The sequence below is a fragment of the Glandiceps talaboti genome, chromosome 4 (assembly GCF_964340395.1).
Source record: "Glandiceps talaboti chromosome 4, keGlaTala1.1, whole genome shotgun sequence".
Taxonomy (NCBI): domain Eukaryota; kingdom Metazoa; phylum Hemichordata; class Enteropneusta; family Spengelidae; genus Glandiceps; species Glandiceps talaboti.
In genome coordinates this window covers 6620994-6639229 of record NC_135552.1, presented here as the reverse complement: position 1 = coordinate 6639229, position 18236 = coordinate 6620994, and the positions used below count along the sequence as shown (strand labels likewise).

The following is an 18236-nucleotide window of genomic DNA, read 5'->3' as shown; positions in this document are numbered from 1 at the left end:
GGACTTTTATTGAGCCAGATGATAAAATGTAGCAATGTTAATAAGGTTTTTAGAACATCTACAGATTTTTTTTTTTTTTTTTTTTTTTTTTTTTTTTGGGGGGGGGGGGGTTAAGTAATACAATGAATGTATTTTTTTAAGTAGTTAATTATCAATTATTGTACCTTTCGCATCATAATTGTTAAATCTCACGATAAATCAAAGTTAATAGATGAAACTCTCTTGCCTTTATTTTCACTTGATTAATTAATAATATAATTAAATAATTTATAACAATAGTGATAACAATTAGGATAAGTAGATTAGGATAAAATTTATTAGAAATTATAAAAATTATTAAAGGGGCACAAGCTGAGTTTATATATTTTTGGGACATAATATTTTCTGCATATCAAAAGGTACTCACACTATTCTACTTACTGATGTATACTTAACCATCACTTGTAATTAAAAGGTACTTACAGTATTCTACTTCCTGATGTATACTTAACCATCACTTGTAATTAAAAGGTACTCACAGTATTCTACTTACTGATGTATACTTAACCATCACTTGTAATTAAAAGGTACCCACAGTATTCTATTTACTGATGTATACTTAACCATCACTTGTAATTAAAAGATATTCACACTATTCTACTTTTTGGTGTAAACTTAACCATCACTTGTAATTAAAAGGTACTCACAGTATTCTACTCACTGATGTATACTTAACCATCACTTGTAATTAAAAGGTACTCACAGTATTCTACTTACTGATGTATACTTAACCATCACTTGTAATTAAAAGGTACTCACAGTATTCTACTTACTGATGTATACTTAACCATCACTTGTAATTAAAAGGTACCCACAGTATTCTATTTACTGATGTATACTTAACCATCACTTGTAATTAAAAGATATTCACACTATTCTACTTTTTGGTGTGAACTTAACCATCACTTGTAATTAAAAGGTACCCACCGTATTCTACTTACTGATGTATACTTAACCATCACTTGTAATTAAAAGGTACCCACAGTATTCTATTTACTGATGTATACTTAACCATCACTTGTAATTAAAAGGTACTCACAGTATTCTACTTACTGATGTATACTTAACCATCACTTGTAATTAAAAGGTACTCACAGTATTCTACTTACTGATGTATACTTAACCATCACTAGCATTTAAAAGGTACTCACAGTATTCTACTTACTGATGTGTACTCAACCATCACTAGCATTTAACTGAACTGAAACCAGGTATTCAGGATATTTATAAACGATCCAATGATGTAATTTATGATACATATAATAATGTTTGTAGGAAATCCCAACTATGCAATCAACAGATCTAACAATGCCAGAACACAAACTGTAATATCACAGAAAGCATGCATTGACATTAACATATTATACTAGAATATTTTAATCAAAGTTTTTGTAAGTATTTTCACTTGAGTGAAAAGCTTCTAAATTCACCTTTTGCTATTTTAATTAGATTTGTCATCATAATTATTGAATCATGACATGATCAATCAAAAACAGCTCAAAGGAGTAAAGTGTTACTAAAAACATCTCTCCCTCTTTTTATTTAGTTAATTAATAACAATAATGTTAATAATTAGGACATAAGTATATGCGTTTGAGCACTGCAAACATGTCAAGCTTTTCATACTTTTATCTCAAGTAGATACAAATTCACATCATAATTACTTTTAGAATGTCAATGAGTTTATCAGTTCAAGTATCAAATGCTTCAGGTGTCTCAATAGAAATCTGCATATCTGTCAATATATAATTAAAAATCACAAAACCTGAAACAAAACACTGGCTTAATTAAATCTTACTAATTTACTGCTACATTTTATTGTCTGGCTCAACAAATTTTTTATACAACACAGAAAATGATTGTTGACTATGATGGTTGGAGAGTTCTTCTGTTTTAATTTTTAGTATATTATAAAATTTCTACAGAGTCAAAACATTTCTTGGAAGCGAATCTCATATTTTTGCTGATGTCTGGACAGCATCATTAGGGATGTACTACAATGAGCTATTGTCAATTGACTGATTTTTTCATTTGTATGTAGACCAATAACATATGTGTCACTGAGATGTGGCTGTTAATATGCAAATTAATTTAACTGCGAAATCTCTAATAAATAGCTGCATATGTTAGTAATGTGTTCGTGATAACTTTAACACTATGGATGAGGAAAGAACCATACGTTTGACTTGCCCAATGGGTTTTTAAAAAGGACTGCCATTGTTCCTGGAAGCAAAACTAACTTAAAATGTACCAGTACATCTAGACTAAAGTTGACATAACCAGCTGTTCCAAAATTGAAAATTTAGTAATTTCATGGTCAAATTCATTCAGGTTAATTTTTCATACTATACCGACAATAAAATTGTAAATAAAAGTGACAGCTGTTCCTAATGTCATTTCTACCACTCAGTATCACTGTTTGTACTGTTCTTTACATATCATATTTCATATAACATAATAATAATCTATATATAGGCTGGACATTAAAATAGTCTTTATGATAATATTAATAACAGAATTTTCTTAGAGAGTACTTCTTAGGTTTTGCAGTTGTAACTCATCTACATAGGGTTTTGACTATCAGTGAAAACAAAGTCCCATCAAATGAAATTCTTAGAGTCAGTATCCTGTTTTTGCTAACTTTTTTTGTGTTCAAACAAATACACTGCTGGTAGAATGAGGATTTTAAACATTTCTTTGAAAACACCATACTCCATGCAGAGTATCCCTTACAAGGACTTATCTGGGTGCTACACTGCTAGACATTTTCTAATCCACAGATTTTAATATAGTCAGATAATGTGAAGCACTTTTATAAGGTTCATTCTGATTGGTTAGAAAACAAAGGAAACAAAGCACATCTGTTGGCTGTATTGTTAATAAGTGATAAAAGTATATAATGTATGGTTTTCCAATCAGTGGCAACCTTGTAATAGCTTCACATCACCTTGATTTTAATAGTATGCAACAGCAAACATTTAGCTTTGTACACTTACATATATATTGTAATACTTGTTACATGATATATCAGATGAGATCTGCATCATCAACATCATCATCACCCGCAGCTCACATTTTTTCCCCAAACATACGATAATTCTCTAGACACAATAGTTAAGTATATAATATTACATTTCAGTATCTTTTCAGAATACAATTAAATTTTTTACTATCCAAAGCAACTTTACAATTAATTCAAAAACTAAAATTTCTATAATATAAAATATTGCAGACAGAATAGGGCCAAGGGTCAGCATAAAGGTCAGGGGTAACATACAGCCAGGTGAGAACAATTAATCATATCATAATTGGAAATTAATAGACAATTGCAAATGTCAATGATGACACATACAAATAACTGAACATCTGATACACACAATGACACCCACTTTGACAAATTTGTTTATGTTTTAATGCTAACGAGTAAAATAAATATCATTTATAATTTACTTCACGTTGTAACGCTTGTAAATGTTCCCACCTTAATTACACATTCCAACTTGTATTGTCACATTCTTGGTTTGATTTATACCACATTAATTATGTCTAGCACAAATTTGTCTGACTTTCCCTAAATGACCTCAGCATGTTACAAATATCTATGTTAATGATTTTCAAACTTCAATATATGTAATTTTCAACTGCTACCAATTCATCAAATAATCACATGGCATTACAAAGTGTATTTATTTCATACATTTGTTAATGATCAATTTTCTCTTCAAATTCTCTCTGTACTGAAATAATAATATATAATGATACTGTTTTATAAAATAATTTCTCTCTTTTTTTTACAAAGAGACCCTTAAATGGCCACATATCACCAATACCAAGCAATTTCATGATATTTGAAATATTGGAAAGTGTATCATTATTTCTGACTATCAGGGTTTGCAATCAATACTGTGATACTATTTCATTTTTCATGGAAAAATGTGTAATTTTGTAATTTCTTTTGCGGTGGAGTAAAATGCGGTTCAAAATGTTTATGAACAAGTCCCTGGCTTGACACATACTTGTACTTCAACGAGAGAATGTCAAATATCTGAAATCCTAAATTGTTTCACTGAAAAATTTGATGTTTCAGATTGATCAGCAGAGATGTGCGTGGCAGTTTCCTTTTGTGATGGAATAAAATGCAATCAGATGCTTTTAAAATGTTGATAAACAAGTCCCTTGAATGCAACATACTTGAAGAGGAGACATGATAAATACTAGAAATACAGAGAAAAAAAAATTGCAGTAAAAAAACTGTAGTGTTTAGATTGTCAAATTTAGGAACAAGGTTGTGGCCAGCAATTTCCTTTTATAATAACCATTTTCAAATATTTTCAATACAAGCCCCTGGTTTATCTAACAGATTCTTCAAGAGCAGAGAGCTTAGATTTAGAATCTAAAACGCTCTCGGGAAAAAATTATACTTTCACATTGTAAAGTTTAGAAAACAGATTTGGGCAAAAATTTCCTTTTGTAGAGGAATATAATGTGATCACATCATTTTAGATTTGTTAACATTTTAAACGCAACTCCCAAGCTTGACACATATTTCAAGAGGAGAAAGATTAGATAACTGAAATACTGCAAAAATTACTGAAAAATGTGTAGTTTTAGATTGAAAGGTTTGAAGAGTTGGGCTTAAATTTCTTTAGTAGTGAAATGACAAACATTCCTAGAGCATTTTAAAAACGGAATACATGTATCATAGTACAAGGCTCTCACACAAAACATATCTATCAAAGAAAAAACATCTGGTATAATATCTGAACAGTAAACCATGGAAAATATCATTTATATATAGGTTGTCAATTTTTACTAATAAATTCTAGGTGCCACTGTTTTGTGTGTTGAAACATCAGTGTTTTAAAAGTTGTATATTTTAAATATGTCCCTGAAATGACACTTAGAAAACATCCCCTCCCTGATAGCAAAATGTAACACAAGATCTCATAACATATTAAAATACTTAGTTTCAGATTCACAGATTGTCAATTTTTCAATCAAACTCTTAGTCTATGTTCATGTAAAGCATATATCTACAGTTTTTTACTGATTTAAAAGCAAATATCTTTTATTTTTGCAAAGTAAATTTATATCCTGACGAGATATCAAGTTTTTCAAATGATTCACAGTTGTTTTTGTTCATGTAAAAACATTTTTTTTTAATTTGTAAAGCAACACATCACTTTCACTTTTTTCAAATAAACGACCCTGATGAGATGTCAAGTTTTTCAAATGATTCACACTTTATGTTCATGTAGCACATTCCTGTAAAACAATACATGCACATCACTCACTCTTTCAAATTTTATACCCTAACAAGATATTAAGTTTTTCAAATAATTCACAGTTTATGTTCCTGTCAAACATTTTTGTAAAGCAACACATCTTTCACTTTTTTTCAAATAAATTACCTTGGTGAAGAGTTCATTTCCCTTTGCCTATATATCATATACATCAGATTGAAATCATGACACTCACACAATAGAGTGTCAATCTCTCTAAGCCATCATAGTTACATGTATAGTCAATGAAAACAAAAATGTCTGTATTTTATCTACACATATATGTAGAAAATCTTCTTGTAAAATTGTCATCAACTGTTTGTTATTAATTCTCTGTCACCAAATGGTTCATAGTTTTTTTCCAAAACGCATGAGAATAGTCATTTAACATTTTATATCTCAATAATTATAAACACATGCTAAATGTTTCAGTTGCACAGTTTACAGTTGCTACAATGATGTGTTCTTACACTAACAAGACAACAAAATTGTTGTATTTTTTGGTAACTTTTTTTCATTCAAAAACAGTTAAATTTTGTAATATCATCATTTTATTACAGATATTTGACAAGGGTGGACTACCCTGGTAATATACAGACCAGTTGTTGTTGTTGGTTTAACTATCAACTACCAGCTGTGGTTTTGTTTTACTCCATATAAACCCTCTAAGTACAACTGATAGATTTATTTACATTAATGACAAAAATGAGAGATGGGAAATATATCTCACATCCAAAAACACACTTTTTTAGAATGATGAAATAGATATAAAACTGTGCTGTAAAGTATATATTGTATTGTATCAAAGGATTTCAGTGCCAGTACAGTCGTTGTCAATCATGCTATGAACTCACCATCATGTCAGTGTCCACTATGTAACCATACTGTTAGCTTATTCCGTTACCAATGATACTCTCACTTCAATTCTGATTACAACAAATTAATCAAATTTTGAAATTACCGATATTAAGTACCATAAATCCGACATACCTGTAGTAATCCTGAGGATTAGTTCCTTTGATTTCCAAACCAAATAATAGATGTTTTGATGGATTTCAGATTTTCACACTCCGAATTTATACCAATATCTATCAACCTCACTATACTGAAATTTGCCAAAAGAATGGGAATGTAAGACTCTTTGATAGGGGTTGGTGGAATGAGTTCGAGGGGCAAAATTAATTTGGAATAATAAAACCTTATCATTGCTGAACTATTTATTTTATTTCAACACAAGGTTCAGAAAAATTCCCAATTATTGTCTTTCGAGTACAAAATAAAGAAATCCAATGTCCCTCACACTCAAGGCTATGTCCCAATTCTGCCATAGTAATGGTATCACCCATAATTGGATCGACAGGTGGGGGTTGAGCTGAAATGTTCTGATCAATGTATTATGTATTTTATATTGGTGATCATAAATTCTATTCTATTCTGTGGTCTTTTTTTCCATGAACTGATGTGCACTGTCTGACCAACATACAATTTGATGTCAACAACCTACTATAAATCAAGCTGACTTCAACAACATTTTAAAACAGTATGTTTTTTCATATTTCTCACCATTTTATTTTTACATTAAATATATTGTAAATATTCAAAATGAAGAATGATTACAATAAAATTATGTACATTTAAAACTTAATTAAAACCATTTCCATGGCAACAATTGGATAATTTTACCGTCTACCTCTTTTCATGTGATACAGGGAAATACATGATTGAATTAGACCAGACAAGCCCTCTGGCTTCAAGTTAAATATAATGGCCAGTGTGCCCTCTAAGCTAATTTGATATGTCACTGACACACAATTTTTCTAGTCACTCACCAAAATTTAGTGTTCCCCTATCTGTTACTACATTTTTGCATGTGGTGACTCACAAGAAAAGCCAGTTTTTATCATTTTATTCACAACAACAAAACTTGGCTTGATCATTAGAGGGCACACTGATAATGGCCTATATAAAATATAGTACTAGTACATACTGGTATATTGTGCCTGTAATATAATTGTACATCACTATATTCTAATTGTGTTTGTGATGTAAAGAGTTTAGTTGAAAATCTTCACACATTTTATGTGTGATTCTACATTCACTTCTTTCAAACTGATCACCAACTTGTTTTGTTTTTTATTTATGTTGTGTTGTTTTCTTGTTTATATTTGTGTGTATGCATATCTATCAAGTGCATGTGTTTTGTAAACATACACATTACAAGCAATCAAATTTAAATACCTACTACTAGTACTAGTTGCCATGGATAACAAGTCTTCATAGAAGACACAGTTGCAAATACTGTACTTCTGAGTGGTTACACAGAAATAATTGATTTTAATAGTTTGTGAAATCTTTACTCCGATGATAAATGTAAGGGTCAAGTATCAATGCAATAGCAGAAAGGTCATACATGTATCTGATAATGACTTGAATTTGAAAAAATGACCTTAAATGTCAAGGTCAAGGACATCAAAGACACCTAAAGACATTGGCAACAATGAAATACAAAGTGTCTGGAAATGGATTGATGTTGATAACTGATCCTGAAGGTTAAGGTCAAGGTCAAAGTTCAAGGTCTTAAAAGATAGCTTATACATGATAGTATGGGGTAGACACTCGAATGGAGCTACTGTGACTACATTTTGTGAATTAAGTAATATAGCATGATTTTTTTTACAAAAAGCTGAGCTGCTAAACTAACGAGTGATATGAGCACCAAAAGTATGGTAAATGCTTATATTTCTCGTCTTCTGTATTACCTGCAAACATGATTAAAAGGAATTGGCAAAAATAGATACTGCAAAGTATCTGTGATATGCATGAAAAGGCTTGGTTTGGATAACTGACCCAGAAGATCCAGGTCAAAGGTCACACTTCAAACAAAAGCTTGCATCTGACAATATTGGGGAAGACACTTGAAAGAAGTCTTTATATGTACATATTACGGAATAAATGGATGGACAGACACACAGATAGACAGAGAGACCACCAAACAGGACCTATTGTAATTTATCAATTTTCACATAGCGTCAAACTCCAAAATATCACTTATTTGTTCAATGGCGGTATATGTGTATGCTGTATATGTGTGTGTGTGTGTGTGGTGAAGTTGTTTGAATTATTGCTGATAATGTTACATTGCACTGGATGAGCTAGACTTCCTTTAAACATCTGGAGGAAATAAAAATTGATTCAAAATTCCATCTACAATGTATACTTACTTTTCTATCTTGTGCTGGTAATGTCATGCCCTTGTCATTGTCCATAAAAAAAACAGGAAACACTGCAGTCATTATTCATAGACACAGGAACACTACATCTCTTACAACATTGCTATGGATTCTGATAACCATGGAAACTCCTCCCGTTGTCATGCAAACATCTGACTCATCTGAAAAATGCAGTCTTCCTCCAATGGAATGAACTGCAGGGCTTCTACAACTAAACAGGAATACAGGAAACGTTAAACAAATAGTTTGGGATTAAATCTCTTGAAAACATGTGTAAATTGAAAAGATAATGAATCGATTTCTGTTTAGTGCTAAAAAATATAATGGTACAAAATAGGGGGAAATTACATGCATTATGATAACAATACAAGCTATTAGATGACAATTCAATGAGAAGTGTACATAATCAATATATGAACTCTTCATTCACTCCCTTCCCCCTTGCACTTTGAGACATTCCATTTGTATCATAGAGAGGTAGTTGAACATGGGACCATTTCATTATTGCAATGGGTTGGATAAGACATCATTATTGAGGGACAAGGTTTTTGAAAGAATCACAGTTCACATCATGAGCTTTAGATTCCATGAAATGAATTTAAAGTGATTTACCTACAAGTAAATAATTTAATGTTTGTTTATTTTTTTGTGTGTGTGGTTTCATTCAAAACTATCTTTTCATAGTTTTCTCATTTTATGGATTTGAACAGAAGCATGGCTGGAGGTTTGATGACACTGTCACCACTCACAAGGAGTAAATGCTGTTAGAAAGTTGAGTGTATTCTAGGAAGATGGAGAAAGATGAAGATATTCAAATACCGCGAATACATGTACAGCACAAGGGTCTATGCCACAATACTTTACAGTATAATATTGATAATTATTTTCATATAAAAAGTAACTAATATAAATGTACCAATTCCTAATAACAATTCTGATAGTTAAATAAACTTTTGTTGTGGTATATTGTACATAATGTATTTGTTAAGTTCTGTGTCTTAGTTATATTTGATTTTAATTCGATACAATTCTAATTTTATGTTAAATATGACAGCTACTACAGTAGATCTAGAGAAACTACATGTATTTCACGCATTAAAGGGAAGTGATGAAACCACTGTGTGTTATTATACATAGTACATAATCTATAATAGTTTAGTTATTATTCCATTATCAGATAAATAATTTTGATGCAACAGCTGAAAACAAACAATTTTTGTTTAGTTAGTAATAAAATTTCTGCTTTCAGTGTCAAAATATTTCTAGGTAGCAAATCCCAAATTTTTGCAGACATCTAGTCAGCATCATCGGGGGTGTGGCACACCTGTACATGTGTACACCCGTCAGAGGGTGTAGAACTGGCCGCAGGGTAGACCCCGACGATGCTGATGTCAGTCATTGGCGAAAATTTGGGAATTGCTTCAAAGAAATATTTTGACTCTGTGAGTATAGAAATATCATTACTATAAGTATGAACCCATGAACATTCAAACATTTGTTCTTTGTCAAAATATTATATCATCACGTTACTAACATAACATTTTTTTCTACATCAAAACCCTGGTAACAAAGAGAGGCAATGGTAAAAATCTACTGATAAGTTGGAACACAGCTAGATTCAGCTAAATTCTTTCACTGCAAGTCAAATTGTTCTTGTTGAGTGCATTTGTATAATCTTATTATTGTTGTTTATATCTTTATCTAGGTCTGCACCCAAAAATCAGGGCCCTCAAATGAAATCACTATTTCAACATATATTACTGACATTTATGAATAAAACTGAGCTGTAAATTAAATTGTATGTAGTGTCTAATTATTGATATTTTAACAATTTTCAGTAAATATTAGTTGATTGTCTAATTGAAAAATGAATAGTCCAGTTACAGCTACAGTGCAGCAATGGCTTGGAATTCATGTATCTGTGTCTGCTTTATTTATTGCCAAGTCTCTTGTAACACAACATCAACATACATGTACCAGTAAATGACAATACACATATTAGTTTCTTTGATCAAATATTGCTGTGATTTTCAATGAAAATTAAAATAACAATTAAACTCTTTGGCACAGCTGTTGATCTTACAAATATTATTTAGACAATTTGATCAGCAACAAAATTCGATAGAAAATATATTTGATCTCTTTAAGAACTTACCATGAAACAATGGTCATTTCTCAGAACAAAAACTAAGCATCAGTGTCAACCTGCAGTTCAACAGGACACCATTTGTATAATGGTTTTTATATAATAGGACGATGGTTTATGAACTTCAAATATTGAAATATAATTAAGCAGCCATTACTAACTCAGATATCAACATATATCACAGCAGTTAAAATCAAAAGGGTAAGTGTTTTTCTGTTTATCTGATTTATCCCACTGTCTTGGAATACATATTTGTGGTGTTTCTGCTGCACTCACTTCACTTATGAAAGCTGCAGAGAATACCACAAGTGTGCAATGCAAATACCATGTCTGAGTACACACCACGCTGGCATATTACAACATATCATGAGAGGTTCTTTTATATTACAGGTGTAGTATGTGTTACACTTTGAATGCAATATTCAACACAACAGCTGACAGGGAAAAAATGTTGTTTACAAAAACACTTCACAAGTGAAACAAAATGACAGAAATGCCATTGTGTCAACCTGTTGCTAAATGTCAGATGAGTAGAGCTAGGAAAATACATAAATACATACATTACGTACTTGGCACACACTGGTCAATGGAATCAAACATTCGCCAAAGCCTAAAGGTATGAATTTTGAAGTCTGTACAGCCCGGCAGATAGCTACTCACACCCATACAATGATAAATACTTAACTGAATGACCGGCCACGTCAGTGTACATCCACCTGTATGTACTAGGTTATTGACTTCTCCACCAAATCAATGACCTTTACAAAGTAGAAGTGTAACAGGTCCTAAGGTGGAATGGAATTTCTTCACCTAAACTCATTAACAATTATATCACAGTACAGTATATTTTGCAATATATAAGAAAGCTACACACAACATATAGAACTTATCAACTAGGAATTGAAACTCATTAACTGTCGCCAAGCTACAAGAATTATGGAGCCAATAAAATAAAAAACAAACTGATGCTGGTAGATACATGCACCATACTATTACACAAATCTACCTACCAGCACATTCTGTTTTAAAATTCTATTCTGTTTTATAAACAAATTTAAGTGATATTTCTAGAGAAAGACCAAATGAAACAATATCCCTTTTATAGTTATGAAAAAAGGGACATATGTATCTTCAGTGGAGTGGAACTACGTAACTGTATATATTTATAGCAAGCTGCAAGATATTTTAATAACCATACGGTTCAAATCACAGGCTTTCGTGACATATCACGATATAGCCATGGGATTCCACCTCATAACTCTCTTGCTGGTGAATAACGTTCTTAAACAAAGAATGATTAACCTTATTTTCAACTCAATTTTTACTATATCCTAATCCTTACAATTCACATACATGAACAGATTAATTGAGACCTTTTTGCAATGGAGTACTGATAAGGTGATTACACAGGATTGTAATTATAGTACATTCTAAATGCTATCAATTGTTTCCAATCTTACCACCTCTCTTGAGAAGAGATTTAAAGCCACAAATAGCATCTCTAGTCTAGACTATAATTTAGTTTCATAAATCATATATAAGAGCTAGCCTCAATATATCATGAGTATTGCCAAAACTCAATATTTCACAACTCAAGTTTAAATTTAATAAAACATAATTTATATATTACCTACATGTATTAATAAAGGCAATTTATAGTTACAGCAACTTGCAGTGACTGAATTCAAGCTACTGTTACCGGTACTGTAAGACTACTTCACAATCAGCAGCCATGCACTTCTAAACATATAAGAATAATATATAGAATGAATATAAACCCATGATCCTCAATACCCCCCCCCCCTTTCCCCACCCTCCAACCCCCACTGCTAAGTGCACTATGTGATCATTGACATCCGACTGTATGTATACATGTATGTCTAGTGTAAGCTGCAAGCAAGTAAAACATAATGCTTCCACACTCATGCAAGTAGAAGTCAACATATACCTATTCCCTTATGAAGGCAAGAGTTTAAACAGTGTTTTGTGTATAGTTTGCATTGTAAATATTCTCCTTTTGATACTCTGACTTCATTGATTTTATAGTCAGTATGAATTTCACTAAAAAATGTACATCTTGATATCTGTACAAGATGAAGAATGAGACAAGCTACATGTATACACATGTACATGCTAGCATAAAATTGGAAATCATTCTAGTGTGAAATTCATTACCTGTTACCTGAGAAATATTTAACAAAACAAACGCAAATGCCAAAAGTCATCAAACCCACGCATAAATCTCAATGCATAAATCTTGTCTTTAAAACTAACAACAACACAGACCGGAATCAATGGAATACAAAAAATTTGTTTGGCACATTACATATCAAAAACTATACCATGTATGTAACCATTACCTAAGACATAGGAAATATTTGATTTCTATTAGTCTACCAAACAACTTACTTTATCAACACCAAATTTGATTACAAGTGTAAACCAATCACAATGTTTAATGCATGAGTGCCTGGATACCATGCTTGACATTTGTAACGTAGAAGGTGATAGGTCATAAGTTCATTTGGCAATACATTACAAATACATGTACTTAAGCTATGCACTAGTAACAGCAGGAATCAACTGCAACTTTTGATACAAATTTAAACCAATCAGGGTACATAGTGTACCAGTTCTTGGATACTATACGTTGCACCTGCACTTGTGATATAGAAGGTGATACATATAGATCACAAGTTCAGGTTGCATAATATAACAATTAACTACGTACTATAGAAGTTTTGGGATCACTTGTAGTAAAATACTTAGTATATTAATGGATCTAAAAGTTACCAATCTATAAAGTCTATGTACATTTTCTGTTCCTATTAACTGTGGTGAGCACATGAAAACAATTGAATGCCATTGCACTTAGCACTATATTCCTGTATGATTCCAAGGCATAATTATTCTAACTGACCCAAGTGCCACAGATAAAAATCAGCAATTTCAAATCCACTTTTTGGGGGGTTAATGTACACATATTAAATATAATAATTAGGTAGTGTCTACATGAAAAAAAGAATATTTCCTGTATCGGTAAGTTACAGTATGTTGTGACACTGATAGTGAAGAGTACCATGTGTCAGAACATACCTAGTCTAGAGGCTATCTATGGTTTGAATCTCCACATCTAGATAGAGAGGAATGAGGAGCTGAGATCAAATGTTAAATTCTAGCAAAGGCAGTCACACTGGCATCAATTCACATCATGCTTGTGTTAATCAATCACAAAATTCTGCCCAATAATACAAATGGGCAGTTACATAATGCCTATATACATGCATTGTACATTTGTACATGTGTGGTACATTTGTACAATATTAGGACTCTACTAAATACACTATTTACATCATTATAACAGTTGGGGGCTTGTTGATGTTCATGGACAAGTTTTTGTTCATGACTTCTGATTCCTTTAGGCATGCATGGAGAAGAAATTCAAAGCCACAGATAAATTCAAAATCACGGCTAGCCTCAAGACTAGGACAAATCGCCACCATATGGTTATTGGGATGGCGTTCTACTCAGTTAAGTTTTTAGTTTGTCAGTACCAGTACTTAACAACTGATTCAGAGATTCAGAAAGTCTGTACTGATCTGAAACACTTGTCTACCAGAACTGATCTAGCTGTGAATGAAATGACAACAAAATCTATAATGTCATTGTCTGTGTTTCAGAAAGACTTCAGAAACCAGGTATTGAAACAATTAAAGAGTGCAAATTTGGCAAATCATACCTCTTATGTACTATATGCAAAGTGTACCATTATCTGGATGAGGTACTTATCTTAGCAAAAAGACTGGTCAGGAGTTATAACAGACAGTCAAATTTCACTCATCAGTACTCACCACTAATCTATCTCCCTGCTGGGCATGATGACATAGGCTAGTGTAACAATGCAGCAGTGCTCTTTATCCGAGGTCACAGACTGGGGAATTGTTATTGTTATTTCTCTAACTTAAGGTCAGTCCCACCTGTTGCCTGGAAGTCAAATCTTGGCTAGCCATTGACAGAGGGCAATAACCAGCAGAGAGACTTAATAGTGGGGAATGTTGTAAAGTATGAGAAATGCACAAATCATCCAGCTACACTTCAATATCCCAAGGGATAAGAGTACAAAGTTTTGTCTACAAGTCACACAATATTGAGCTTATTGATCATTTTGTTTCTGAGAGCTGTTTGTGTATGTGTAATCAGCCAGAAAAGCTGATTATCCAGACAACATAATAGTGACATCATAATGAGACCCTAGACCCTCCCAGAAACAGACATTATTGATCACTGCAGTCACTTTAACATGACAGCTACTGTGCTGACAAGGATAGTGTGAGTGACAACCATCAGTGACTTCAACAGACTGTACATGACAGCTACAGTGCTGGCATGGGTAGTGACTGATAGACATCAGTGACTTCAACAGACCCTAGATGACAATTACAGTATTGACAATTACATGTACAATGCTGACAAGGATAGTGTGACAGACCATCAGTAACTTCAACAGACTCTAGATGACAGCTACAATGCTGACAAGGATAATGTGACAGACATCAGTGACTTCAACAGATACATGACAGCTACAGTACTGACAAGGATAGTGTGACAAACATCAGTGTCTATGAATTCAACAGCCTCTACATGGCAGCTATGGTGCTGACAAGGATAGTGTGATATTTGTTTTGTAGATGTAGACAACATAATGATGACATCATAAATAAAGCCCTACACCCTGGTTCAGTGGAAGACAGCCGTTTTGATGTTAAAATAAATTAAATTTTTGGTGATAAAGTAGATCAGGATTATAAGCATTAACTGGCACCAGTCCTATGGGAGATTTTTTTAAATCTAATAATCTTGAAATTTGTTGAGTTTGTTATTCACTTTCAGTTTTTTAAGGGAAATCACAATGGTCTTCAACTTTGCCCAGTTCCTAGTCATTTCCTAATGTTTTCATTTTCGCAATCATGCACTCACTCACTCACTCACTCACTCACTTGAGGTTATTATTTCACACAAAAGAACACAAGCAAAGGAATGACAAAAACCCACAGACAAATTTATATAACATGCATGTTTACTATAATAACAATTAACCTGTCCATACATGAGTACACTGTAGCAATGAACTATCATATAATGTTCTACTGAAAATTAAATCCAGTCTTGACTCATGTAGACAGTCAGACAGTCACAACCTACATGTACTATTTTGTCCACAACTGGAGAATCCCTGCTTTTTCTGCTATATAGTACAAGGTTGAGAAGTATAGTCAATATAAAGGTTGAAAAGTAAATGTATAGTCGAGCAGGCTACTATTTCTATCAATACAAGCTCCAGGAAACTGTAACAAATATTTGAGATGTCAATGAATCATTGAGTGATATTGTTCTTTCAAGTCAATTTTAATGATTCACCATCAAAACTCATTAATGACCCCAGTAGGTATTTATTGACTTCCCATACACTTAATATTGACTCCCAACCACTCACCAGGTCATTCTAACTATGTATTGACTTATATTTCATTCAAAGTTATCATAAACTTTAGTTTAATTGGAGAATAGTATCTTCTTTAGTTAATTGTTTCATATTTTATAGTTGTGCAGTGAAAGCTATCAAGTTGTTAGTGTTACCTCAACAAGGCGAAAAATACTCGCAATGAAAAGCACTGTCTTGCATACACTAGTGGCCAGTATAGTAATTGTACTTTTGCTGCTAGATACCGCCAATAAATTTATCTTGGTGTTACTGTCTCAAAGAGCTCACTCTACCATGAGTCTTTTTGGCTACTAAATACAATATAATACATTACATATATTTACATATATATAGTATATGGCAGAAGATATTGCTTTTAAGAAGTAGCATTCACGGCTTTATTTCCTGACTGGTGAGCAGTTAAAACTTAAGCATACAGTGATTTTAGTATGCTTCACTTATGCACTCTCAAACTGAAGTTAGCACAACAAATTTTGTTATAGAGAGACTCAGAGTAGATATGGTCAACTAACATCATGACTTTATCTGAAAGAAATAGGTTTTGAAGAGTCATGAATATTCAGTATGCATTTTAATAAATATTCATGTCTGTCAAAACCCATCAGGCAATGGTAATTCCACTGAAAGACCAATAGAGGTGAAAAAGAATGTAAATTTGGTGTTTCTTGGCAACTGACTGATATCATTTATGTCATGTAAAATCGTGAAATGACTCAAAGTTTATTGAAATACCATTATTCCTTGCAGTAGCATTCCACAACAGTAAAACCTGTAACATACCACTGACAAGAATCAGGGTGATAGTACTTGAGCAACAGTATTTTTTCCAGCACAAAGTTGTTGTGGCAAGTACAAAACACATTTAAAGTTTACAAGAGTCGATAATCATACCCTAAAAATATGGTATTTACATGGGATAGGCTTTATAAAACTTGCATCACAGTAAACCCCTATTAAATCCACACTTCCTCTCTAAGGCTTTTCATAGATTTTCAATAACTGCCATTGATAAGATATAGAATAGATCAAAGGTTAGCTTAAATTGTGGTTCCTATAGATACCACATGTAGTTGGTTTAAATAATGATCATACAATGGAAAGTCCATGAGTCTGTAGAAATTGAAGTGAAGGGGATTTTGCAGTCTTTACATTTGAGACCTTATTAAAATCCCAGGCATATCCACAACCTAATTTTGTATGCTGCTCAGGGTAATCGTTCCAATCACAGACAAAAAAAAGTGTTGCTCAGGGTAAAAGTTCCCATCAGATACTAACAGACACAAAACCGTGGTGCTGCTCTGGGTAATTGTGACTAGTGCTGTTCAGGGTAATTGTTCCAACCAAAGACACAGTGACACAACCAGTGCTGCTCCAATGCAGATTGGGATTTTAAATTTTGCTTTCAAATCACACAATGGAAAGAAATTTTTTAAATCCCCATGATCCACATGGGTTCCAGGTTAGTGTTGCTCAAGAATCGTTCCCATCACACACAAAAAACTAGTGCTGCTCAAGGTAATCGTTCCCACCACAGATAAGAAAACAGTGCTGCTCAGGGAAACCTTTCTCACCACAGACCAAAAAAGTGCTGCTCAGGGTAAACATTCCCACCACACACAAGAAAACAGTGCTGCTCAGGGAAAACTTTCCCACGACAGACACAAAACAATTACAATCATTATATAAGTCATCCTTTATATACCAGTTACAGTTTTCTCTAAAAACAACATGTAACTGTCACAAATTAGACTGTCTGTAGTTCATTAGGTTTAGTCAATAACAACCATTTCACTCTACTGATGAACTATTCGTAACTAAATGTCATGGAATCTCATCAATTGTTTGCACACAATGAATTAGAAAGTCACATATGAATGTTAGAAGAACAAAATATTTTCACCTGATCAGAGTAATGTTTTGCAGTGTAATTGTGTTTGCCTGAGGTTTTACTTATGCTGTTATTTTATTCACACCATGATAGAAGAATATAAATTTGACAACAAACAAATCAACAAATCAAAAATTCCATCTCAGTA

At 32.6% G+C, this 18236-nt stretch overlaps 1 protein-coding gene across 4 annotated transcripts in view; it reads right to left on the bottom strand.

Moving 5' to 3' along the window:
• LOC144433856 (EF-hand calcium-binding domain-containing protein 4B-like) overlaps positions 1 to 18236 on the bottom strand; it is a 97875-nt gene that overhangs the window by 66715 nt on the left and 12924 nt on the right. For all 4 annotated transcript variants that reach the window (XM_078122237.1, XM_078122239.1, XM_078122240.1 and 1 more), the window contains exons 3-4: positions 8543 to 8762; positions 6312 to 6426 (exon numbers count right to left, since the gene is read on the bottom strand). The gene's annotated coding sequence lies outside the window, so the exon portion shown is untranslated. The remainder of the gene's footprint in view (positions 1 to 6311; positions 6427 to 8542; positions 8763 to 18236) is intronic.